General features: G+C 38.2%; 1 long non-coding RNA gene across 2 annotated transcripts in view; it reads right to left on the reverse strand.

Moving 5' to 3' along the window:
• Window positions 1-26,641, reverse strand: part of LOC306649202 — a 38,450-nt gene extending 11,809 nt beyond the window's left edge. Inside the window, exons 1-2 of one of the 2 annotated variants that reach the window (XR_013760604.1) lie at window positions 24,893-26,641; window positions 1,528-1,738 (exon numbers count right to left, since the gene is read on the reverse strand). This is a non-coding gene — a long non-coding RNA (uncharacterized lncRNA). Of the gene's footprint in view, window positions 1-1,527; window positions 1,739-15,312; window positions 16,282-24,892 lie in introns of those variants that run through there. The other variant, XR_013760605.1, reaches the window with a different exon arrangement.
• Between the last annotated feature and the right edge of the window lie 317 nt (window positions 26,642-26,958).

Below are 26,958 nucleotides of genomic sequence, written 5' to 3' on the forward strand. Positions count from 1 at the left end.
TATGTGCACAGAGTGCATCTTATTTTTTACAGCTTCCATTGTAGAGAGAGATCTTGTAGCCAGTCCCCTATTTGTGGCCATTTAGGTTATTGTCCATCTTTTGTTTTTGATGATTACTGAATCGTATACAGTTGCCTAGATCAGTGTGGTTCTTCACAACGTGGAGGTACTATATTTTTGGTAGTCAGGTGTTCAAGGGGGCAATGTTATATGTCTAAGGTTTTATTACAGGGAAACCTCCCCTTTAGGAAAACCTATGATGTCTGGATGGATATATTAAAAAAGAAAACATAAATTAGGAGGTGATGATATTCTTTTAAAAATGGTTCACCTGATACTTTTACTGAAATGTTTCTTTGAGTGGAGAGTTGCTGTGATTTAATCTTATGGAAATCTGAATAACCTCCATTTTTGTAAAGGCACATCTCTTGTATTTAAGTCAACAGCTCTTATAGTATTTTGTGTTTATCACACACAATGTGTGGATTTTTCAATGCCCATTTAAGCAGTAATATTATTGTTCTGAAATTTTGTCATAGTGAATAGACATAGGTTAGGGTTTGGCAATACTGAATAAACATTTTTGTCAAAATACTTATTCTCATGAAATTTAATGTGGAATGATCCTTTGGGTCTTGAAAGATGTAATTCACTTCTTAGAACCTGGCTTTGGAAAATATTTTGACTTGACATTGTAGAGATTTTGTTTTTTAATCTGGAAAACATTTCAACTCTCTTCACTGGTTTTTCTCTTTAATTTGCTAAAATACTTTAACTAAAAGAATAATTAATATTTTCTCCAAGAAGGGGTCATTATGGAAATTTAAAGTTCAATTTTCTAGAAATGAAAATTTGTGCTTTCCCTATTGTCGAAGTAGCCTAATTACACTAGAACTACTCATGATATTATCAGTAGTTTTCTAAATATTGCATTCTCTTTTTGATATATCAGATCTAGACTGCATAAATTACAATTTCAGGCTCAAAATTTAGTTCACTTGAAGTAACACTTTTTTGCTAATTTCTACCAATGTTCACCTAAATAGATTGCAAATTCAGGAAAGTGTTACCAATACTGTTTTTACAGGGCATGGAAGTTGTAAAATGTTAATTAAAGGGAATAATTTTATTTGTTTTAAAGATTAGTGGGTCTGCAGTTACCCCAGAAATTGGGATGTAAAAGTTCTTGACCCTCCATATTATTCCCTGAAAATGCAAAATAAAAGCGGGTGGTTTTGTCGCTTCAATATGTGTCCATGAACATTAGTTCTGGTAAGAAAGAAATGTGTTAATGAAGGCCAGGGAGAATTCTCTCATTACATACGGGAGGAATTTTCACTGACAGGGCACTTAACAAATATCCAGATAAGCCTACAGAAATGACAGACATTAAAGAGTCACAGACTATTTCAACAGAATTTTGTGGCAAAACATGGAAAACAGAGAAAGTATGTCATGTTTTATCCATGTGCTCCGTTGTGCCAATATTGGCTGAATGTTGCATAACAGCATGATAGCTGTACTTACCGCAGCTGTCGCTTAAGGAATGTGGCAGATTTGCTTGACTCCAAAATTGTTCCAGCAAAAATTTCATTTTTACTTTAGGAATTTTACTTAGGAATTGGGGAGCAGTCTCAGAAAACTGTAGGGCTGGATACTCCTTGTTATTGACTTGTCCCATCATCTTCCCTGATAGTTGAGATAGGGGCAGGCACAGCTGCGACTGGGTTCCTAGGGTCTGGAGAGGGAAGGGAAGGGGGGAAATTACATTTGTGACATAGTTGTGAAACTATTGAGCAATTGACCAAGATCAACTTGACTGGAGTTGGGGAGGGGGTCCCTCACCCCTAAACAAGACAAAGTCCAAAGACAAGTTCTTTGTGAGGACTTATCAAGCCAGTGGTAAGAAACTGAGTCTGCAACAATTTTGGAGCCCAAGTGCCCTTTTAATAAATTTCTTTATAGGGTCTCAGGATACCAGTGCATCTAAGTCTCCTTTCTCTCCTGTTCTTTCCAACCTCCTTTCACCAGTTGACCTGGTGTGGAACTCTGGAAATCTAAGAGGTCACACATCTGGAATGTTAAGAGAGAGGCAGCATCTAGATAAGAGGGGTTTGGATTACCTGAGAGAAATCCAACTGCTTTTTATTCATCTTTTTTTCCCTTTTATCAACTTGTTTTACAAAAATTATTATAAATATACACAACACAAAATTTACCATCTTAACCATTTATAATTTTATATTCAGTGACATTAAACACATTTACAATGAGTGACCATCACCACCATCCATCTCCAGAACTTTCCATCTTCCCAAACAGAAACCTAAACCTATTATACACTTATAACTTCCCATTTTGCCCTCCCCTCAGCCTATGGCAACCACTGTTTTATTTTCTGTCCGTATAAATCCCTGATGTACCACTGAGTGACATCCTCAACCCTGTCCTTATGAATTTAACTATTCTAGGTGCTTCATGTATGTGCTTTATCTTTTTTTTTTTATGATCACAAAAATCCATTATAGCTCCATTTGCTCTGCACTTGCTCATGGAGGGTTTGCATTTGGATGTAGATACCATTGGATGTAGATACCACTAATGTGGACAGATATTAGTCCAACTGGGCAAACACTGATCCAGGACACACAGCACATTAATAATCTGCACACCCAGATGCATGCTGCCAGGGAACAAGTGAGGAGGCTGCCGCCATATTAGATTGGAGTCTGGGATGAAGTGTCAGGATTTCACGTATTCACTGGTAGACAGAGGAAGCTGAATTCTGAAAGCTGTGTAATGAGGAGATGGGGAGGGTTGGGCAAACATGATTAGTCTCAGAGCTCCAGGCCTAGGTTATTTATTCTCTGGAGAAACCTAGGACTTGTGAGTGGGATGGATTGCTGACTATGAAGCTGAGTAAGTTTGACCAAGAGGCCTAAACTGAGGGGGAAACTGGTCTCTTTATGAGCTCTATTGACACTGAATAGAAATGTGGACTTAAGTCCAATTTGTTTCCTAGCAAAATAAATACATAAAATAAGAGAACTTCCTTGTTTTCAGAAAGAGGAAAGAGTTGAAATTATTATAAGTAGAAAAGGCAAATGAAAAGGAGATGGAGTGGTTTTGAGGATACGATAAAAATATCTTGGTAGGCAGTGACGCATAAGTGTAAAAGGATACTCTGAAATCTTTCCTGGCTGCAAAGGTGAGAGGAGTGAATTACAGTACCCAGCAAGGTTGTGGGTGTGATTATATTCATAGGTACGCTAGACTTGGACAATGGACCAAGTGACAACATAAACCTTAGAAATAGCATGCTTGTTTTTGCCAAAATCATGACAAACTCATCTCTCTTAAAATGCCAACATTGTGTTTAAGTTTAGATCCAGATATGCATGTAACAACACACACACACACACACACACACACACACACAATTTAGAACTATAAAGAATTGTCAGTGTAAAGAAATATTATGTATTTTAAGATGCCTATGCAAATCCTCTGTTCCTGACTTTGTTTAGCTCTTAGATCTTACCACTACACTTGCTTTAATTCGAGATCTTAAGACTGTGACATGAGCCCCTCTCATTAGGAGCTAAATTGTCACAACCAACACTTTGTACTTTCTAAGCAGACAATAGTCTGTTCACAGGCTGTGTCTATCCATTATTCCATATAAGGAACCAAACATTTAAAGATGAACTTAGAATTCAAGATCAGTCCTTTCCTAATTTCAGTTTCTTGTAGCCATTTAGATTGTTTATTATTTATGTAACATTTTTGGGTCCTGATACTACATGCTTATTGTAGAACATTTAGGAGACATATACAACTATAATAAAGAAATAATATCACTAATAATCCACTATCCAGAGACAAATATGATTATATTCTGATGTATTTTATCTAGTACTGTTTTTTCTTTTCTATAAAATCTTTTCTCTAGTACTGTACTTTTTCTTTAATTGTTTTTTTCTTGTAATTTAACATTCCTTTATGCACACTTTTCTAAGTTGTGAAAAAAATTTTAAAACTTGTCTTGATGATCATATAATTTCACCATATGGCTACAACCATACTTTAATTCTTAGCATGATCAGTTCTTAGAAAAACTTACTATATTCCTTCCCCTCAAGGTTGTACCAATTAAACTCTCATCAACAGAATATGAGATACCTGCTGGTTCTAAAATTAAGTACAATAATTTTAAAATAAACTTTTCTTCTTTGGCAGATGAAAAATGATTATCTCACTGTTGTTTGCATTTGATTGTTAATTAGGGTAAAAACTTTAATATGTTAATTGGTTATTTGTGCTTCTCCAGAAAATTGTCTGCTCTTATCCTTTGCCCATTTTTTCATATTTCTTTGCTATTTTATATTTTTGGACACTAAAATATCATCCTTTGTTTCCAGTAGTAATTAATACAACCCAAGAGTTACAAAAGATGTTTATGATAGCAATATAAAGTACCAAGAAGGATTACATGAAGAGAATATTCAGAGTTCATTAAGGAAACTGATATATGGAAAGCTTGCTCCAGTTGCCCTTAGGAAGACTTAATACTCTATAGATATAATTCTCCTTTATGTCATAAACTAAATGTAATTTTAAAACATTTATGGGACTTTTTAGGACATCAACAGCAAATTGATTCTAAAATTAATATGAAATAATGATGTACCCAAAAATTTTCAAAAAAATTGAAGAAAAGAACAAAATGTAGTAGGGTAGTGAATAGATCCATCTTACCAGAAACCAAGATATATCAACAAATTACAACAAATAGAAAACAATTATATTGAAATAGGAATAGACAAATAATTCACTAAACAGAATAGAAAACCTATCCCAAACAACTTTTGGTAAATAACATGACTTGCTTCACAAATCAGTTGGGAGAAGACCAACTACTATAGCTTTATGATGAGTGTTTTTTTTGTTTGTTTGTTTGTTTGTTTGTTTGTTTTTTTTCCAGTACTAGGGATTGAGCATAGGGGTGCTCTACCACTGAGTCAAATTCACAGCACTTTTAATATTTTTAATTTTTATATAGGGTCTCTCTAAGTTGCTGAGACTGGCCTCAAACAAGATCTTCCTCTCAGTCTCCCAAATGACCAAGATTATAGACATGTGACATTGCACCTAAGTAAGTCTTGAAATCAGGTAATATAATTTGTATAACTCTTGTTCTTATTTTTTGGTACAGTTGTAGTTATACTGTCCTTTTGATTTCTGCATAATTTTTATAATCAGTTTTTCAATTTCTGGGAAAAAAAAGCTTGCTGGGATTTTGATCATGATTACAAATGAATAGATCAATGCGGGGAGAATTGCACATTAAAAAGATTGAGTTTCTAAATCCATGAAAATGGTGTATTTTCCCATTTATTTAGGTCATATTTAATATTGATAACCAATTTAATATTAATAACCAATTTAATATTGATAACCAATCAGTGTATATTCATTGCACGAATTTGTTAAATTTATTCCTAAGTATTTCACATTTTGATGCTGTTGGAAATGGTAATGATTTTTAACTTAAATTGCCAATTGTCCATTGTTGGCATACAACTAAATTTGTATATTGACCATGCAGCCAATTTTCCACACATTTGATCATGTCATCTGTAAATTAAGGCAGTTTTATTTTTCGTCGCCAGTTTGCATTTTATTCAATTTTATTGATTTATTTCACAAGTTAGGAGCTTTACTATGAAGTTGGATAGAAGTGATGAGATTAGATGTCCTTCCCTTAGCCTGGACCCTTGTGGGGTAAACATTCAGTTTCCCCCATTAAGTTTGATGTGAACTGTAGGTTTTTCATAGATATACTTTATCAGGTTAAGGAAATTCTTTTCTATTTCTAGATTGCTGAGAGATTTTATCATAAAAGTGTATTCAATTTTGTCAAATATATTTTCTACAACCATTTAATGAACGTACAGTTATTCTCCTTAATCTCTTCTTGCAGCATTGTTTTTAACAGTGAAAAATTAGAAACATCAATGTACCTCAATAAATAAATCATGTTTCACACAATGAAATAGTTTATAGAAAAATGATAAAATATTTGGATAGATATCAACATGGATGTATCTCAAATATTCAATACTTAGTCAAGAAACAGGATGATACTGTACCATTTGTTTTTTGGGGAGGTATACTCAACTTTCAAATACTCTATTTTAGCGGAATCCCTAAACAACCTGAAACAGACAGCACATGAGTAATTTTAACAGAAGGGGTTTAATTTAAAGAATTGTTAACTAGGTACAGAGAACTGAAAGCAAAAAGGAGACATCAAAGATTATGACCCCTAGGGATGGAAAAACAAAGGGAAAAGTTCGGAATTTTGAAAACTAAGAGACTTGTGGGAGGGGCCTCATGGGGCGTGGACTAGAACATCTGAGGAGGGCAAGGGCTGATTGGTGGTACTGGTTGTTTTGAGCTCAAGGGAGCATAAACTGGTTCGGGGAGTGTTAGAAAGATTTGTAATTTGTAATCAACTGCTACTAATGGCATGAATCATCACTGCTGGGGTAAGGAAGCATTGGTAAAGTAATGCTAAAAGGCATATAGGTAAATAGAAAGAAGCATTTATCTTTGTATCTTCCCCAGCCTTCCAGTCTTCTATTGGCACAGTCAATATAGGGAACAGGTGATGAAGGAGAAATGTGGTTATAGAGTTTCAGCCTCAGCATCACAAAGTGACATACAGGAGATTGAGATTGAGGAAAAATAGTTTCATAACTGGCACCTATTTTGTCTTTGTTTTTTTGTTTTTGTTTTTGTTTTTGTTTTTGTTTGTGACAGTGCCTTGCTTCTCTAAGGGGATCAAAAATACTCTCTCCCTGGTTTTCATGGCTAAAGGGTGACCTAGGCCATTTGAAGGGACTTTGAATCTTGAGAGGGTGATGTCAAGTCTCACAAAAAGTTGAAAAATTACTCATAGTTGAAATAATCATATTGAGAGTCCAGAAGCATGATGTTCAATGTGCAGAGGGGGTTGGACCAGTGGTGGCACCTAATAAGACTGTTCCTGTGCCATAACTTGCCATGCCTCCTATGGTCTGGTTGCCTTTGCATGTGCCTGTCTTAGAAGACTATCTCCATTCTTCCATTTTATATGCTAATGATCTAATAACCCATAAATTCTTCTGCTTACTTTCAGCCAAGCACTCAAGCTGATAAAATATTATTTATGTGAATTTTAACAAATGAGTGTAAGCAAATATTAAAAAATACTGATTTGTTAATATTAAAGTTGCTAATTCTGGGTAATAGAGTTAGAAAATTTAGTTATTTTGTACTTTTATGTTTCTAAAAATATTAAAAATTAAAATTTAAGCCAGGCATGGTAGCACATGCCTGTAATTCCAGTGCCTCAGGAGGCTACAATAGGAGGATTGTAAGTTAGAGGCCAGCCTCAGCAATTTAGCAATGTTTTGAACAATGTAGTGAGAACCTTTCTCAAAATTTAAAAATTTAAAAATTTAAATTTAGCAACCATGTAAAAATTATTTTAAAAATGTCACAAGAGGCAGAAATCAACTAAATGCCCATGTATCCTTCTATATTTTTGAGAAGATGCATTTAACTCTCAAATATATCTGAAAATTAATTTGTAGACACATGAAGTTTATGTCTGGGTGTTTTGCTACAATTAGTTCTTCCAATACCTAACTTCCTTGTGCCATTTACCAAGTAGTACTAACTTGAGTTAGTTTTTGAAAGTTGTTCTGCATTCCCCCTCCCCCTCCTCCTAATTGAATGCAGGGGTGCTGTACCACTGAGCTACATTTCCAGATTTTTTTTTTAAATTTTGAGACAGGGTCTTACTAAGTTTCTGAGTGTCTTGCTAATTGTTGAGGCTGGCCTAGAACTTGTGATCCTTTTGCCTCAGCTCCCACAGTCACTGGGAATAGAGGTGTGCTCCAGTATGACCTGAACTGCTCATTTTTTTTTCTGTCTTTTAATAAATAGGTTTCAATAAATTGTATTAGTACCAACCAGAGCTACAAATGGTTTTAAACTTCAAATTCTAACCATTTATTTATTTCTGTATTCTCTTATTGCAGGTTGGGTTCCCTGGGGAGCAGGCTAGGAGACAGAATTTAGATGTTTATTAAATATACTCTTGGGGTCAACATGTGTGGAAGGGAGGAGACAGAAACAGGAGTGACCAGAGAGAGAAATTGACCTGTGAAGGGGACCCAGTGACAGTTTAGGCCAACCTCAGAGGGAGCTGTGTGACTAAAATGACCCATTAAAGCTGTCCTGTGTTGGGCCTGAATGGTTAGGACTTCATACCTCCTGTCCTGGAAAGGGTGTGCCTTGCAGCCCAAGAGTCTCTGTGCCACTGAGGGTGTTCCTAGAGAGGCTGAAAGCTGAAGGCTACCTATTGACAGCACTCCCCACAGTGGAAGCAACGAGCTTTCCTCTGAAGGCATCTTGGGTGGTGAGTTCCAAGTCTACCATATGTTGTAATATTCCAGAAGTACTTTCTACATGTCAGGCCTGTGCTAGGGCATGTTCACATTTGTTATATCACAAAATTCTCACAACACTCTGAGATATGTATTGTGTTTTATACATGAGGAAATTTGGCTTGTCTTTGTTTTTCCTGATGAAAACCTGGCATGGGGCAATATTTCACAGGTGGCCAACTGATTGCAGCAGTCTTCCTGCTTCAGTAGAGGAAGAGAGCCAACTCTTTATCGGGGAGTGCTGAAAATTTGGACTGGATGTTCTGCTTTTAACTTCCTCTTGTGCTACACAGTAATTCACTCTTCTTCCTCTCATTTTCTCCCCCCATATATATTATATGTATGTATGTGTATATATACATACACACTCACACTCACACACACATATATATATACACATTGATGTATATATATACATATACTTGTCTTCAAACAAGACTAGTAAAAGTTACAGGGAGTTCTCATCTGTCCTTTCCTTCTGAAGTTTTGCAGTGGGATGGGTTGCCTTGACATGATAGGTATAACCAGGTTTATAACAAAAGAACTGATATACTGTCCTCTGACTTGTTGCCCCAGAATTACTTCCCTGCCTTTCACAGAATTTTTCTTTGATTAGCAACTGGATGTCCTAGTCACATGGAACACAGAGGTGACTCAGTTTATTATCTGATGATCCAGAAAGATAACATGAGCAGGGCAGTGCTCAAGTGTCATTAGAAGAAGCAAATAGGTACCAATTAGAACTTTGAAAGACACTTCTGCTAGGGGAATGGTGGACACAGTTTTCTTTGAGCTGTTAGATGGGAAGACTTATGAAATTCAGGTTTCAGAAGAAAACAAATAGGAATGAGGTCAGTCCAAGACTGCATGGAGCAGGAGAAAGAACTGGAGAACAATTTTAGGACTGTCTCCCTTATCCACTTACGAGGCCAAGCCTAGCTCTCTGGGCCTGTTTTTCTTTCTTTTTTTTCTTTTTGGCAGTGGATGTGGGTACTGGGAATTGAACTCAGAGAACACTCAATCACTAAGCCATATCCCCAGCCCTATTTTGTATTTTATTTATACACAGGGTCTGAGTTGCTTAGTGCCTTGCCATTGCTGAGTCTGGGTTTGAACTTGTGATCCTCCTGCTTCAGCCTCCCAAGCTGCTGGGATAATAGGCGACTGCCACCATGCCTAGTTTTCTTTCTATTGTTTTCTCTTTTTTTCCTCTTTTGCAAAAATTCCACAAAGCTCTATCTCTCTGTAATTACTTGAATAGAGAGGTAGAGCCAATAATTAAAAAAACTATATAAAAGCATAAAAAGATGAAGCAAAGTACAGGAGTTGTGGCTCAGGGGTTGAGAGTTTGCCTCACATGTATGTGGCACTGGGTTTGATCCTCAGCATCACATAAAAATAAATAAAATAAATGTACTGTGTCCATCTACAACTAAAAATAATTTTTAAAAGATGAAGCAAAGTATTGTGTTCCTATTACTTAGGTTTTTTTTTAATCATGTAAAATAGCCAAGTTGGTTTCATTTCAAGATTTGATGATCATTACAACTGATGCATGGGAGGAGGATTCCTCAATATTTCATAAAATGATTACCTTAAATCAATCTTCTTCTGGCAAGTTTTATAAAGTTGAGAGCCTTGAGGTGGCTATCTTTATACTTGAAAAGGTAAAGCTGATCTCTTTATAATGAAAGGAATATTTTGAAGGACTTGTCACATTATAGAGAATTATAAATTCCTGGAAATAGTGGTTTGGGTGTCATGTTTACTAAAAATATTTTGTTGGCCCAAATAAAATGGTGAAAGCATAATTCAGATGAGCAGAGGCACAAGAGGTAAAATTAATTTTGAATTAATAAAGAATTAGTAGACTTTGCTACAATAATCGAAAGGAAATGGATACCTGTTTTAGAAAAAGTAATATCAATGGGCTCAAGGGCATTAGTGTGCATCATCAGATTTATTAGCTCCAAATTTACCAACTTTGTGTCTTTTATTTTAAAAAATCTTTTTTTTTTCCCTGATAATATCCACTAATGAATAGGGATTGTTGAACTGGTACTCATACACTGAAAAATATATATTTTTTGGTACTGGGGATGGGGATTGCACCTAGATTACTCTACCACAGACCTACATTCCCAGTCCTTTTTATTTTATTTTGAGATAGGTCTTGCTAAGTTGCTGAGGCTGGCCTCAAATTTGTGATCTTCTCACCTCAGCCTCTCAGCTTGCTGGAATTGCAGGTATATGCTATCCTGCCCAGCTAACTTGGTGTCTTTTTGAGAAACCTACTGAAGCCTCTTGAGCCTTAGATTCTGCTGTTTTGAAATGAAGAAAATATTAGTACCTTTTAATACTTTTGAGGATTAAAAGTGCCTACACAGTGCCTGACACAAAATAGGAGCTCAAAAACAGAAAATTATAAATCTGAAATAAATGTGTTCCTTTTTACAAAAACTTTCTGAAAATGACAGCAATTATTGGGCAGAGAGCTGTAAAACGAGGACATCTGACGGATGTAACTAATGTCATCGGCAAACTCAACCATGCAGATTTTAGCACAGAAAAGAGAAGCCAAGACTCAAAATTCCCTGTTCTAAGTCATGATGCCATTTTATGTGAAAATTTGAAAGCTTCATTACAATTTCCTGTCACTTTAAATATTTCACTAATTACTACAGCCTCTAAGAATGAATTAACAAACTTTTGTCTAGACTTGTGAGTATAGAAATCATCTTATTTTTATTAAGATTTTAAATTGTCACATCACACATACAGCAGCATATTCATATAACTGATTCTCTTAGAAAAAAGGTTAATCAAATTCTCTGTTTGAAAAATAGTTAGAAAACAGTCTTTACTGTTTGTGCTTCTTTGAAATGCTCTCCTGGCATTATCAGTTGGTTGACTCAAATATGACCTTATCCTATGGGCAGTGATCCAAACCCTTTTAGTCTAACTTAAGAAATTTGTGTGTGTGCGTGTGTCTATTCCCCCTTTGAGGGCACTTTGATTATTAAACTCTATAGTATACCATGCTATACCTACTCTGAATTATCCAGAATGGAAGATTTATTTTGGTTTCTTCCTTTTTCCTTGTTGCCTAAATAGTTTTTGATGTAAAAATATGCATATATGACTGTGGGTATGAATAAAATATTATAATGACACCTCATCTCAAATGAATGCAGTGATGTAGCAACCTGACCTTTCAGGAACTTAGTGCAGAATTAATAAATAAATAAAACAGAGCTCTGACTAGCTAAGCTAGATATCACCCAATCCTTGCAAAAACGCAGATGCCCCTTCTACTAGGAATGCTTTCTGGTCCGGTCTTCAGAGTTTATTTATAATTAGCACACTATTCTTATCATGAAGGTTATCTGCCTTCATTCCTATCCACAACAGTTCACAGCAGATTAGAAGCAGCTAGTTAGTGTCATTTTGGAAAAGTGCATTCACAGAGGGAATGGTTGTTGAGAGGTCACAGGAACAGGGGTGGGGGTGGGGGAAGAAAATTGATAAAGCAGATATGAAGACTAAAATAGGCAAGTGAGTTGGGATCATTTCATGTAGGGAAAATAGAACCAATTTTATATGGAAGAGAACAATTATTAGAATTCATATTCTTTTCAAATCTCAAAACAATAAAGATTATGTGTAGATGTAGAAAATTCAAGATGGTGTGTAATAAAATTCCAAAAGATTTCAATCTGAATTAATTTAAAAAATTTAAAAATGGGTTCATTGAAGCATAATTTATATGTAAAATTCACACTTTTAGGTGTATAATTTTATGAATATAGAGGAGAATATACAGTTGTGTAACTACATATAGCGCCCTTTAAGTCTGGCTTCTTTTACTAAGCATAATGCTTGAGATTCGTCCATGTGAACTGGTTAAAATGAAAAGGTTTGAGCTTAAAACTGGAAGAACTAGCTCATCATCTAAGGTTTCCCAATAGCAGATTTGCTGTACAGATGATATAAAAATAGTGAGTTCTTTTGAAATAAATCCACACTAGGGGAAACAGGCAGCGATAGTCACCACTGGTGGGGAGAGTAAATTGGTACAAACGTTCTTATCCTTCCTCAGTTTTCCCTTCTTTCTTTTCCTTGTTTAGCCAACACACCAGAAAACCTGTGATAAGTGCCCGGCATCCAGTCGGTGTTTAATAAATCCTTATTCCGGTGCGTACGCGGCGGCGGCTGGAGGCGCTTGGGGAGTGTGAGGCGCGGCCGGCGGCTCGGGACCCCCGGAGCCACAGACCCAGCGGCTCGGGTGCCTTGGGCGGCCCGGCGGCCTGAGATGTTGTCCGCAAGAAGGCCGCCGCGGCGGGCGGCCGGGACGGAGGCGGGCGCGGGGCGCGGGGCGGCCGGCGGCGCGAGAATGGCTCCGAGGGGTCGGCGCCGCCCGCGTGCCTGTCGGGCCCTGAGGAGGTCGGGCCCCGGGCTGCCGGGTGGGGGAAACCCACTCCCCGCAAGAAGGAACCTCCGCGGGCCTCGCCCCCCGGGGGCCTGGCCGAGCCGCAGGGGTCCGCCGGGCCTCGGGCGGAGCCTACTGCGGCGCCCGGGTCTGCGACCCCCATGGAGACGGGAATAGCGGAGACTTCGGAGGGACGACTGAGCAGCAGGCTTTAGGAATGGGGTTTCCTCTCCCTTCTAAGTTTTAGCCAGTGGTGTATGCAGGCTCATTTCATATCAGACCATCTTACCTGCCTTCTCAGACTCTCTCAGCTTCTTTGTCTCCTGGATCTGTTGCCATTTGTGTTGCAGTAATCTCCATGTGGGCCCAAAAGATCCTTGAGACTGAGGCCCAGACTCTTGGTTCCTCTTGTCATTCCCCAATGCAAACACAAGCATAGGGTGTGTAATCTAGTTTTCCCAGTGACTTTCAGGAAACTCAGGTGATGCAACAGAAAAATGAGTGTGAATTAAATCTGCATGGGGTGAACTTTGAACTATGGGAAACAGGAGGCAGGAGTTAATCAGCAGATATATACTCCATCCCTACCTTCCATGAACTATTCTCAGACTCTACTTTATGGCATGGTCTGTCCAGAGATGTCTTGTGTGGGTAAGTGACTGGCTATGTCTCTAAGAAACAGTGTCAGTTCATTGTTTTACATTTTCTACCTGTCCGTTGGTGTCTTATTTCTCCTTAACTCTCACTCTCCTGTGATTGAACAGGTTGGACAGAGAGTGACAGACAATGAAGGGACAGCAACAAGGGAACACCTCGTTTGGTATTCCTTATCCATAGAAAAAGAGTGACAAAGTGGGCAAGAGCTGAAAGAGCCCCTGCACCTGACTCTTAGCCAGTTCAAGGGAAAGAAAAATGGGAAAACACTATTGGGTGACCTTCTTCATAACAGCTGGCAGCAGAGGCACACCCTGGCCTTCCTGTCCAATCCAGCTGGCAGGTAATAGGAGAGACAATGTGCTGCTGTGCTGTTATATCACAGGCATGGTGGCCCTGTCCAGTGGTAAACATGGCCAGATTAGGCTAACACCACTCCCAATTACCCTTTCCTCTTCCCTTAGAGCAGAACAAGGGATGAAAATTGAGAGGGAGAATGGAAAACCCACTCTCTGGGAATTCTGAAAAGAGAAGGATAAGGACTGATTCTCCAGGAACAGAGGATCTCATTTCTTTCTTTGAAAGGGTAACTAGGATTTTAAATAATCAGACATATATTAGAAACAGCCCATCTAGATTTCAAGAAGACAAGTGTCAAGGCCTCTCATGATATCCTTTGACCAGGGTTTGTCATCCTTGGCATAGCTGACACTTTGGATAGGGTAATTCTCCATTGCAGGCCATTACCCTGGCCATTACCCACTTGATCCTAGTAGCACTCTCTCCAGTTATAACCAGAAATGTTTCCAGAAATTGTGTAGTGTCCCCTGGTGGGCACAATCTCCCCTGTTTAGAAACCTTTGCTTTAGATGTTGCTGTGAACTTAGTCTTATCTCTGATCATTCCATTGTCTCTGTACAGTGGTTTATTCACACCTCTGGATTTAAACATTATCCCTCCATCCCTACATCTGTCCTTTGGCACTCAAGATTCTTATGTCTAATTATTTATAAGATATAGATAATTGGATATAAACCATGTACCTCAAACTATGTGCCAAAAATGAGATATACTGTCTTCCCTGCACAGCTAATCTTCCTGTATTCCTTCTTGATAAACAGCATCATCAGATTACTCAGTTGCCAAGGTCATGTTGAGCCTTGTCCTTTGTCACCACCACACTGAATTAGTCAACACACTTTCAATCCTGTCACCTCAACAGCTTTTTAAGCACTCAGTACTCTCCAGTCCCACAGCTACTGCCTTAAAGCAGGCTTTTATAACCTCTTGCTTGAATTCATCTCCTTGCCTTCAGTCTTCCTTCCTTCCAGTTTGTTCTCGACAAAGCAGCAAGAATCAGCTTTCAAACACGATTGCTTTTGCTCAGGTTGGCTCAAAGCTTTCTTATAGCCCTCAGGATGTAATTCAAGTTCCTTACTTTGAAAACAAGGAAGACAAGGCCTCTTGTGCACAACTGGATGGAAGCAGAAGGAGACAAGAAAGTTGCTTTGGGTATTAACTTAAGAATGCACTCACTCCCAGGTCTTTCAAATGCAGAGTTGTCATTTGAGAGCAAGTATCACTTTAAATGTTACTCTGGAGCTGGCTTGCTTGCCCTATCCAGGTTGCTTTGCCTCTGCTATTCTGATTTTCTATCTCATCACTTCCAAAGCCAAGTGCTCACTTTGCTGCTGTAAGACCTTTGGACTGCTACCATAATACCTATCTTACCAGCGGACTCTTTCTGGAGCTTCAGGGTAATGACAGAGGGCCAGAAATCCAGATAATGTTGGCCTCATGATGAGTCACAAGTAGCAAGAGAGTAGCAGATGAGGTTCTTTACTTCAATTATTTTATTGTGGTAAATACACATGATATAAAATTACTGTCTTAACTATTTTAAATGTATAGTTCAATGATAGTAAGTATATTTATTTTGTTTTCAAACATTGATTTCCAGAACTCTTTTCATCTTGCAAATTGAAATATTTATATCCATGAAAGAAACAACAAACTATCCATTTTCCCTCCCCCTCATCTTCTGCCCACCACCATTCTACTTTCTGTCTATGATTTTGACTAACCTAGGTACCTCGATGTAAGTGGAACTATACAATAATTGTCCTTTGCAATTAACTTACTTCACTTAGCATAATGTCCTAAAACTTCATCCATGTTGTAGCTTGTGTTGCATTTTTAACCTTCATTTTCAAAGTTAAATAATATTGTATGAATATACATTCTGCTTATCCATTTATCTGCTGATGGACTTAGGTTTCTTCCACAGTTTAGCCATTGTTAATAATGCAGCTATGAACAGGGGTGTGCAAATCTCTTGAGTCCCTAATTTTCACTTTTTTTGATTATATACTCAGTAGTAGAATTACTGAACCATGTGGCAGTTCTATCAAATGTCACATTTTAAGCCTAACTCAAAGGCATTCATTTTTTAAGGGAGGTTAGGTAGGCTTTATTCCAGGGAACTATTGATGTGGGGGTCATCACATGGGATTTTTTTCAGTAGGAAACACAGATTGCTTTCACCTCTGAATGTAAAAGAAAAAGTAAAAATCTAGAACTAAGGAGCAGAGCAGGGGTCAGTGGACAGAAATTACTAAAAAGAAACATCAAGGTAAGGATGACGCCATGCAGACCAACCTAACAGGATTCCTTAGAGAACACTGCCCTGCATTTTTTTTTTTTTTTAATGTATGAAGCAGAAAACTCATTATTTTGCATATTTTGTCCTGGTTTTTATTTCTTTGTGGCTAGGAGTAAAGTCTTGTCCTTTCATCTTGGATGGAAGACCAAATCCTTGCATTCTTTATATGTACATAATAAATAAAAATAATTTAGGATTAAACAAATGCTTATTTTTGGCTAGTTTTTAAAACTGAAAGCCAAGAATAGAATTCGATGTCAAAGACATTCATTTTGACAAAAGCTTGTACATGTAAACCATATAAAAATCTTAAAATATACCTTCTATTACAGGCATTGCTATAACATTATACCTCGTAGCATGTGGTTGCTGTGATGTAATTTACTTTAAAGTAGTCCAGCAAAGATAATATGACTTTTTTTCATGTTACTTTTAACCTATACCTTAGGGGTGGTTAACATTTGAAGTCTAATTGTGTATATTCATCCCAGGGATTATTATTAGCTCTCCAAAACTTTAATCAGAAACCAGCATTCCCAAAGCACCTACTATAAGCCTTCAAGTATTTTAATCTCAAATCAATATCACAGTTTTGTTAATTAGTCTTATGGATGTTAGAAATGATTTTTCATTGGTGAAATGAGTGATATCCAGAAGAATACATTAGCTAGAATTATCTATGAAATCCTGCCTTTGCATAATAGGGGTATAAGAATCTAGTGAGGCCAATTGCCCCTAGCCCTTTAAAATGACCCTCTAGACTCAGGATTCTAGGCTGAGCCATTGTTTAACAATTTATTATATGTTATCTGATACTATCTAGAAGGTTTGATAAATTTGACAGTTCCAATATTGTACATGTACCTAACCTTTCATGCAAGATATAGTAGGAGCAGCTCAAGGATCACAACAGAACTTCATTGAATTTTCATGACAAACTGCATGGCCATGTAGTTTTCTCCTTGTAAGACTGTTTATAAAAGTGTCAGAATCTGGTCTGATCCTTGCCTCTCATTGTTCTTCTTTTTTTCTTTTTTTGTACCAGGGATTGATCCCAGGGGCACTTAACCACTGAGGCACATTCCCAGTCCTTTTCATTTTTTTTAATTTAGAGACAAGGTCTTGCTAAATTGCCGAGACTATCTCTGAATTTGTGATCCTCCTGCCTCAGCCTCCCAAGCTGCTGGGATTACAGGTGTGCACCACCACATTTGCAGTGATAATTCCTTCTAATACACTACCTGTAGTGAGGTTGTTGGTGAGGAGATCTACTGCCTTCACCTATTTCAAACTATTGAAGACTTCTTCTATCCTTCCAAAAAAAAAAAAAAATCATAAAATAGGCAAATCACCAGTTTTCTTAGATCAAATTGCAGCATGTGTCTTTTTGGAAGCAAGTGGAAGGGTAAACCTACCCATGCTATTTTTATTTCCATTTGGAGATGCTTGCCTGCTAGTAGAGGAAATCTTACCCATCCTTTGGCCCTTAGCATCTTGTGAGATATAGTCCTCATTGAAAAGAACTGAAAAGAAACTCTCTCATTGGAGCTGGGTACTCCAATACCTCACCAACTGGAATTTCACTTGCTCCCATATATGGCTTCCCCAATGTCCAGCAATAAAGCTCAGGTAAGTTTTAAAAATTACATGTTGATAAAACATGAAGGTGCACTGTTCTATCACATTTTCCTTTTATGGTCTTGATTCTAAAAAATGAAAGATGTTGGATGTATGTAAGCTAAATTGTGTCTGGCAGAAAAACACAAATATTTCATGATACAACAGCCAAGGATCATTGACTTATTTAAGTCAGAAATCATAGAATTTTTAATAAAAATTAAATAGAGAAAAAGCAATATTATGATTTGTGTAACAGTTAACATTTTCTTTAATTGTTGTCAGTCATGACTATATTTTATGAGGAAAAAATTAAAGACTGAAAATTCATGACCTAATTATAAAATGAGAAAATGAATCTTCACATATTGTTCATAGAGTAGGTCTAATGAATTACTATCAAATAAAACTTAAAACCATACCAACAGTACATATTTTTAATGATATATGTGTAATTGTTATTGTATTGAGTAGTGATTTAGCTAAAATGGTAAACAGATCACTTAAATTGTCACTGAAGCAACTTTTATGCTTTTCTCTTTTCACTCTGATGTAAATTATAGACTTTGGAGAATTAAGACTGACAATTTTCCCTCATCTTTAAATCATCTCATATACACACACAAAATGGCACCCACTTAGAGACTGTAGGCATCCACAGTTTCTTATTCTCCACTTCTCCAGGTCCCAAGGTGGAGACTATCAATGTTCCTCAAAAGAGTTCCTATGCTGCCACTCTCCCCACTTGAGGTCCTAGTATAGCTTCCTGCCTCAGCTGTAGCATCAAGGAAGTTTTAAGGATATGAGGACTCTGGGTAACAGACTGAAGGCACAAATATTGTGCTGTCCTAAGAAACAGGGTGCAAGGGCTATAACTAGGAGAAGGAAGAACCTGAAATGTGAGCAAGCAAGAGTTAAGTAGGCCCTCTCTTCTTCTTGCTCTGTTGTGACTCTCTCCAAACCACCTTAGCACCAGGGCAAGGAAAACAGGAAATGAAATTGAACATTCAGTGCACTCACTGGTTTGGCAGTAAATTGCTGTAAAAAGCCGTCAAAGTCAAAACTTTATGTCAATGTGTTTTAAGTTATTTGTGGGATAGATTAACTCTCTGGGTAAGTTTTTTTAGGGTTTCCAATTATTTTTAAAAAAACAAATGCTTCACTGGTGGCTCTGTTGGGACTCCTACTCATGGGTCCCTGACTATATTCTCTGAGGCACTCTTTCCCACTCCAAGAATGCCAGTGTAGGCAGTTCACTTTGGTTTAATGCCCTGAGTCCATAGTCTCAATACCTCCTTGATTCTAACCCTAACCCTGGGTCAGGAGTTGACTAAAGGTTCTCAAGGTAGGGAATGGCAGCATACCCCTTTGAGGAATATTCAGAGCCAAAATTCTGGGACATAGAGGGTTGGGGAATCCAAGGCAAGTGAAGCCCAAGGGTAGGGATGTTTAAGCCTACCCTTAACTGTTAAGTGGGTGCCATTTTGTGTGTAATACTGAGTGAAAGCCAAAGAGAATAGAAAGGAAAGTAAAAGGGTATCTTTGTATTGCGCTTCTATCACAGAATACCCAACAGAAACACCCAGTGAATATATTCCCAAGAACTGAACTTAATTGCATATTCTGAAACTAGTATGGCGTCCTGTGATTAGTGGATTGAGCACTGTCTTTGGATTTAAGTCTAATGGGTTGACTTTGGAAAAGCTCCTTATCCTCTGTAAGCCTCTCTTTAATAAATCAATAAAATGGGGATAAATCTGGATTTATTGAGAGAATATACTCCTCTATAATCTAGAGGCATCATGGTAGTCTCTTACATTCATGGCCCTGATGAAACATGTGTCTCTATATTTCTGCCCCTGTGTGTCCTTGAATCAGGGTTGAACTTGTGATTCAATAGTGTGTATTCAGGGCCTAAGCTTTAAGAAGCCCTGGAAGTTTCTGTCAGTTTGGTCTTGGGAACTTTGAGCCACCATAAAAGTCTGACTATTCTGCAAAAGAGAATTTGTGAGGAGACTTATGTGAAGGGAGAAAAGGGAGAGGAGGAAAAATGGGGAGGAGGACAAAGAGAAAGGTCTTGAGGGTACATGGGGGTTGAAAGAGAGAGAGAGAGAGAGAGAGAGAGAGAGAGAGAGAGAGTCCCCAAGCTTCCTAATGTCTCAGCTGGCCTATTTCCAAGCCAACCTGCCAGCTAACTGCAGGCACATGAGTGATTGCTGGTAAGACCAGCAGAAAAACTGTGTAGTAGAATCCAGGCTAGATTGTGGAATTGAGAGTAAATAAAATATTCATTACTTTAAGACACTAAGTTTGTGGATATTTTCTTTTGCAAGAAGAGATAGCTTAAACAGAAGAGATCATGACTGTTGAGTAGATATTATTTATATAGAATACATTCATCCATGAGGGGTGCATTCTAGGCATATTATGACATTTAAACTCACTCATATTAGACTGAGTGATGATTTTTAAATTTAGTTTATTTGCAGTCTATTTGTAAAAGACCTTGCCACATTTTCACTTTCAGCACCAATATCAACTGTCATCCAAGGGAAGTTTGAACTAGGGAGTAAGGTTTTCCTCTTACTTACAACTTTCTGTGTAGATGCAGGAAAGAACAAAGTTGCTCCGAGATGTGGTTGACAGGTGGTCAGCTAGGCTCATTCATTTGCTAAGCACTTTTCATGGCTTTCTGGCTTTCTACCATGAGCAATGTGATTTTGTGGCTTAGAACAATTATGAATTCTGAGTGTCATGAGTGCTTAGGGTGACTCAGGAATAGTTGGAACTGAGAATATGAAATCCACAAATGAAAGTGAGTGAACTGAGATAGTTGGAGTTATAGTCCACCTGATATCCCTTTCTGCTCAGCTGCCTACTTATACAACAATTTATTTTGATTATGGAAAAATTCATTCCGGATGGACTGGAGTTGACCCTTCCTCCTCACCACAGGGTTGAAAACATGATCAAACCTGGCCTTTCAGCAAATGTTGGCTTCTCTTGGTAGATGTTGGGAATCTTTAGTAGTTTGCTCATGGAAGTCATGTGTCCTTTCCCCAAAACACCATTCCTAGGTCGTATCCTACATTGCAATCAAGTCTTAGAGTAAATAACCCCCCCAATAGATAAGTACTTATTAGCAAGCAGGCCACAGACACACCAGTCTGTTCTGCAGTTCAGGAATGTTCCATTCTTACCTAGACACTTGAAAGAACATTTTGTGTGAGAGTTTCTGGTGGGTGCTAAAATATTCTGTGAATAGAATGGGCCAGACCTGTAAGTGGGCCAGGTGACAGGGCTCTCCTGAAAGGGGAGAAATGCAGAGTAGTGAGGTTCCAGCCTCAAGAGCCACTTACATTATTTGACTGCTGGGTTTGCTGGTTCCTTGTGTGGCAGAGGTGGTTGTACATTTTTCCAAACTATTTACTACAAATATTACTCATTTCACCTATATTTCCTAACACTCTTTTATGTTGATTAGAAAACACTCCATGTGGAGATTTTGATTTTCAGCACTACATTCTCATATCTGCTGTTGAATATTGTTTGCCCCTAGATGCCACCATTGACCTTTCTCCATTTACTCTCTGGCCCAGGAGGCCCACCTCTATGAACTGCTCCCTGACACTTAGAGCTCCAGTATCCTCCAGCTTCCAGAGGGTTTGGCCAATGGTGAGCCCAGCTGGTGTCTGGGATGAGAGGATAGTGGGATTAGGGTATTTCTTACCCCAACCCCATTCCTGCAGGGCTACATTGCCTGGCTGTGACTCTCACAAAGGTCACAGCTCCTGTCAATATGGCATTCTCTACATGACCTTTTTTTGCTGGGTTTGGGTAACTGCCCCTTTCCTTCATCTTGGTAACAGTTGTTATCTGTGGTCACAGTCCTGTGGTCACAGTCTGTGGTCACTAGCTCCTGAGCACTACACATCCTTTGAGACTTCTGTCTACCTTCTCCACACTCCTCCTTTAATTATCTTGATCAGAGTGGGATAACTTTTTTCTGCTAAGACCTTGCAAAGGTGCTGATTCCTGATTAGACGATTTCAAATATAACCACCCCTACAGTGGAGATCAAACTTGATTTATATACATATCTTACATTGTTTATTTGGAAACATTTTAAAAGTAACTTGCCATGTAGACAATTTGACACTAAGTTCCTGGCAATAGTGATTGGTTAAAGATGAAACTATACTCCTAAATAGACCAATTGGAGCTCCTCCAGAAATTTTTTGCTGGGACAAATATCTGTTTTTGTGATTGCTAGATATAGGGGTAAATAAACATCTAAACTTCTAGTGGATACTTTCACTATCCACAGAGGAAAGATTACCAGAGACTAAAAGTCAACAAAAGGAAGACAGAATTAACAGATGGATAGAAAGGGGACAAATTTCTCATTAATGGACTCCTAGATCTGACTATGCCTGAAGCTGGAGCTTTTTTCTTTGAACCTCCAAGTTATGGAAAGAAATATGTTCCTTTTTGGTTTGTATGTCTAGGTTAATTTGAGACTCAACTAAATGAGTCTTGACAAATACACAAAGGATCTGTTTTCAAAATGTTTTTTATATATTTTAGAGCAAAAGATGCACCTACAAGTTACCTGAAATGAGTTCATCCAATGTAAAAAATGCTATATTTTTATAGAGGAGATGGAGGTATTATCAGGGAAGACTGGCTGGCTGCCAAAACTGAACATCAGTTGGCTAGTGAGATCTTTGTGAATCTGCATGTTGAGACTTCAACATTGCTGGCTCAGAATATTTATTCTGTTAGTACAATTGAGACTCCCCAAGTTTGAGGCTTCCGCTAGTCATTGTATCAGAGCAGAGACTGATACATACATCTGAAGTGAATTCCCAATGGAAAACCTAAGTGCTCAGACCAAAAAGTTTGTGTCTCCTTATTGGTGTGGTCTCTCTTTTTGGCAAATCTACAAAAGCAGCCAGATTTTTATCCAGAATCCTAATTGGAGAATAAGAAATCTGAGCTACAACAGCAGGGCATGAAGGGTCAAGGGGCAGGAAGAGGGTCAATTGCCTGAGCGTAATTGTGTGTGTCCTCAAGCTCCAGTTGCCTGCAGCACTCACCTTGACATGGAGGTTGTGTTAGTTCCCAGTGACTGCAGTAACTATTTCCCAGGCTGGCTTAAAAGAAGAGAAATGTATTCCCTTACAGAGCTGGGCACCATAAGTACAAAATCAGTATTGCTAGGCCAAAATCAAGGTGTTAGCCGGGCTGCACTCTTTCTGGAGGCTCCAGGGGACTGTCTTATTTCTTGCCTCCTCCGGATTCTAGTTCTGCCATGCACTCCTTAGCTTGTGGTGCTCTAATCTCTGCTTCTGTCTTCTCATAGCCTTCTCTGTATGTCAGCTCTCCTTCTCCCTCTTTCTTATAAGGATACATGTGATAGAACCTCAGCCCACTTGGATAATGCAGGATAATCTCATCTCAAGATCCTTAATTTAAGCACATCTGCAAAGTCACTTTTGTCATATAAGGTAACATCTGCAGGGTTCAGGGATTAGGGTGTGCATATTTCTGGGAGGGCATTTTACAGGCTACTTCAGGGGTGGAGTGCTCATTTGGGCTGTGCAGAGCCCCTTCACTCCTGGTTGGTTGTAGAGACACTGATGATTCTTGCTTTCTGAGCCTTCTTTATAGAACCCAATATGAGCATTTTTCTGCTATTAATATATTTTTAAAAAAAGTATAATTCAATCAGAATTTTTTAAAATTCCAGTCATATTCCAAAGATATCTCTTTGAGACCATTTCCAAAATCTTTTTGGTGGGACGTGGGTGTCCCCAAATTTCCAGCCATGAATTGTCAGGAACTATACAGATTATTTTGGTGAATGCTCATCCATTACTTCATCCCTTCCTGGATGTGCCTAAATGTCACCCTTACTTACTTCCATTTATTGGCTGCAACAGACACTCTGGAATAGCCTCATACTAATTTCTCTTCTCAGCTATTTTACTTCTCCTGCCACACATCCCAATGCACACAGGCATGTGCATACACAAACACAGAGTACATTTCTTCTATTTCTGGAAGCTTCTGAATAATTGTCTCACTTTCATTATTCTTTGGGCATGTTTAGATATGGGCAGGATTGAATTTTTTGCCTCTTATTAAATGTCAATACAAATCAGATTTATCTTGCTTAGTGCTTCCAGCCAACTTTGAATTAGTTATGACTACAGATGTACAAAACAGGCAGACTTGTTATGTGTTGATTTTCTCTTACTTAGTGTAGAACATTTAGGATATCTATGATGCTGGGCAGCTTTCTTAAAGCCACAAGCCATTTCTTCCATTTTGTCATACAGGAGAGCTGCAAGAAAACTGTCAGCATCTGCTAGAGAATGGAACTCATGCATTTGACAAGCACTTTATATTCCGTGCATAAGGGCTAGTGATAACCAAATCTTGATTGAACATTAATCCTTGGCTTTCAGAAAAACATATTTAATTCTACTCTGGTTGTAGATTACACTTCCTGGGACCCATGCTTCTCTTTATAAACATAAAGCAGATTTGATTCAATATTTAACATGTAAACACATGGCTCAGTCTCATGGGTGATGGCTTCTGGTCACCAGGTCCCAGGTGAGTACAACATCCCCATTCAACAGAAGTCTTTGTGTTGGTTTAAGGTGATTGAGGGACTTGAGTAAATTGTTTTCTCTTTTGCTACATACTATTTCCTCTATTAAGTAAATGATAAATTTTATTCAGTTGATTTGGTACACATAAGTGTAGTAGTGTTTTACCTGTTGACAAAAAACAATTTCCAGAGGAGAGCTTTTTTTTTCTTTTTTTTTTCCAGAGGAGAACTTATCTGATGCCAATTTATTGCATAAAATATTAATCTCTGCCTCCTTGTAGAATTAAGAGAGAATGAATTTTCCTATAGTCATGTCTCTCTACCACCTGCTCCTAGGAAAACTCTCCAATCTTATCACCAATGATTTGCTGTTATGAAATGATCCTTGAGTGTGTGTCATTAATTTGTACCTCCTTCTCTCCCTTTTGTTATTCCTCCTTCCTCCCCTTCCATCTCTGTTTTTCTCCATTTCTTCTTCCTTGTATCCTTCCTTCCTTGTCCCCTGCCCTTTTCTCTTCTTCCTCTGTTTGAAAGAAACAGTGATTACTCATTATATGCCTACAGTGTGGTGGGCACTGTGCTTGACATGGTGGGAAAGATGAACTCAATAATGCAGCTCCTAGCACTCTGAATGCAGCACCTGACTTGAGAGGATCAGAAACATCTTCAGGGGAATGACAACTTTGAAGGAGACTTGGGACTCTCCAGGTAGATAAGGCCAAGGCACTGATTGTCAACAGAGGCAACAGCAGAAACACAAGAGCAGGGGTAAGAAAAACATATTCATTTTCTCTCCCTTTCCCCTTTCCTCCTTGTCTTCCTTGTGCATATATTTGTTGAGTGCCCATGGTGTGGCAAACACTGCTCTAGGTCCTGAGACCCAGGACCAGATAAGAAAGACAATATCCTCGCCCTCTGGCAATTTATGTGCTATAAGTTGGAATGGCACATGACTTTCTGGGATTGATATGCCTTGTAATGTATTCAGGGGCACCCTTGTTCCATGAGATTGTTCAAAAATTGGGAAATTGTGCATTCTGAATTTTCTTCTCTTGGAGATGCACAACAAACAATTCCATAGTCAAGACCCTGGGAAGTCCTCCATCAAGAAACCTGTTATTTTCATTTCTTCAGGATTTCTCCAATGAGTTTAACCAAGGGTACCTTATTTTAAGTAGGAGTTATTAATATCATGCAATGGTAATTTTCTAAGAGTCTCTACAGGAAATGCTCAAGCATTTCATTCTTCCAACCTCTTTGCCCATTATATCTGTTACATATTTTCAGAATAATGCTGCATAAAAACAGTCACAAAACCTTCATGGCATAGAGCAATAAGTACTCAGTAATCACACACCTTGGCTGAATTTGCTTATAGGCTGGTCTGGTTAGTTCTTCTCTAGGGCAACTGGGGTGAATTAGCTGTTTCCTGCTTGTCTCAGTCTCCAGCAGACTAGCCTGGGCCTATTTCCCTGGTGGTGGCTGATGTAAAAAAGTGGCATTGCGCATTTTTCCAGATTCCTGCTTTGTCAAGTTTTCTAACATTACAATGTCCAGAGCAAGCCAAACGGTTAAGTCCAGAATCAAAATGGCAGTGGCAGGGAGCTGGTGCATACCAAGTTACAGGGCAGAATCAAATATACAGGCTGATGGTGGCAGGGAAAAACTTAGGGCCATTTTAGTATTTGCCCACACCTACCAAATGTCCCAACTCAGGTATCACCTCTTCCATCAAGACTCTTCTGAATTCTTCTAATCCATACCCATTTTTTTCTATTGAGATTCTTTACTATGAATCTAGTCCTTCCTGCTAGGACCAGGAATTCTTTAATTCTCATCTTGCTTTGCATTGGCTCCCCCAATTAGATGATAAACTTCTTGAGGGTAGAGACCACTTTTTTTTTTATTCATATCTCCCAGAGCACTTGATATGTTGCTAGTCATGCAGAGAGAAATGGACATTTACAGAAGACTAATTCATTGTTACACTAAATTTCTAGACTCATGGGAAACAGGGTCCAAGGTCAGGCTGGCTTCTGGGGGTTGTCCCTGAAGCATAGTCTCTTATACTACATATTCAACTCAGGTTTATGCCTACTTATAGGGCCTAGATCAGCTCCAGGAGGTCAAGCTTTCCTGCCAAAGAAATATCAGAAAAGCCCTGTCAGTTTTTCAAAGAGCTTGCCACCATTTTCAGTTCTACCAATCAGTGATTACTGTCATTTTGGTGTGTGTGTGAAGTGGCATTTCACTTAGCATGATCTTCTCCAATTCCATCCACTTATTTGCAAATGCCATGATATTATTCTTCTTTATTGCTAAATAGTTTTCATTGTGTATATGTACCAGAGTTTCTTTATCCATTCATCTGTTGAAAGGCATCTAGGTTGGTTCCATAATCTAGCTATTGTGAACTAAGCTGCTGTAAACATTGATGTGGCTGTGTTACTGTAGTTTGCTGATTTTAAGTCCTTTG

This window comes from Sciurus vulgaris, assembly GCF_902686455.1.
Source record: "Sciurus vulgaris genome assembly, chromosome: 17".
NCBI classification, from domain to species: domain Eukaryota; kingdom Metazoa; phylum Chordata; class Mammalia; order Rodentia; family Sciuridae; genus Sciurus; species Sciurus vulgaris.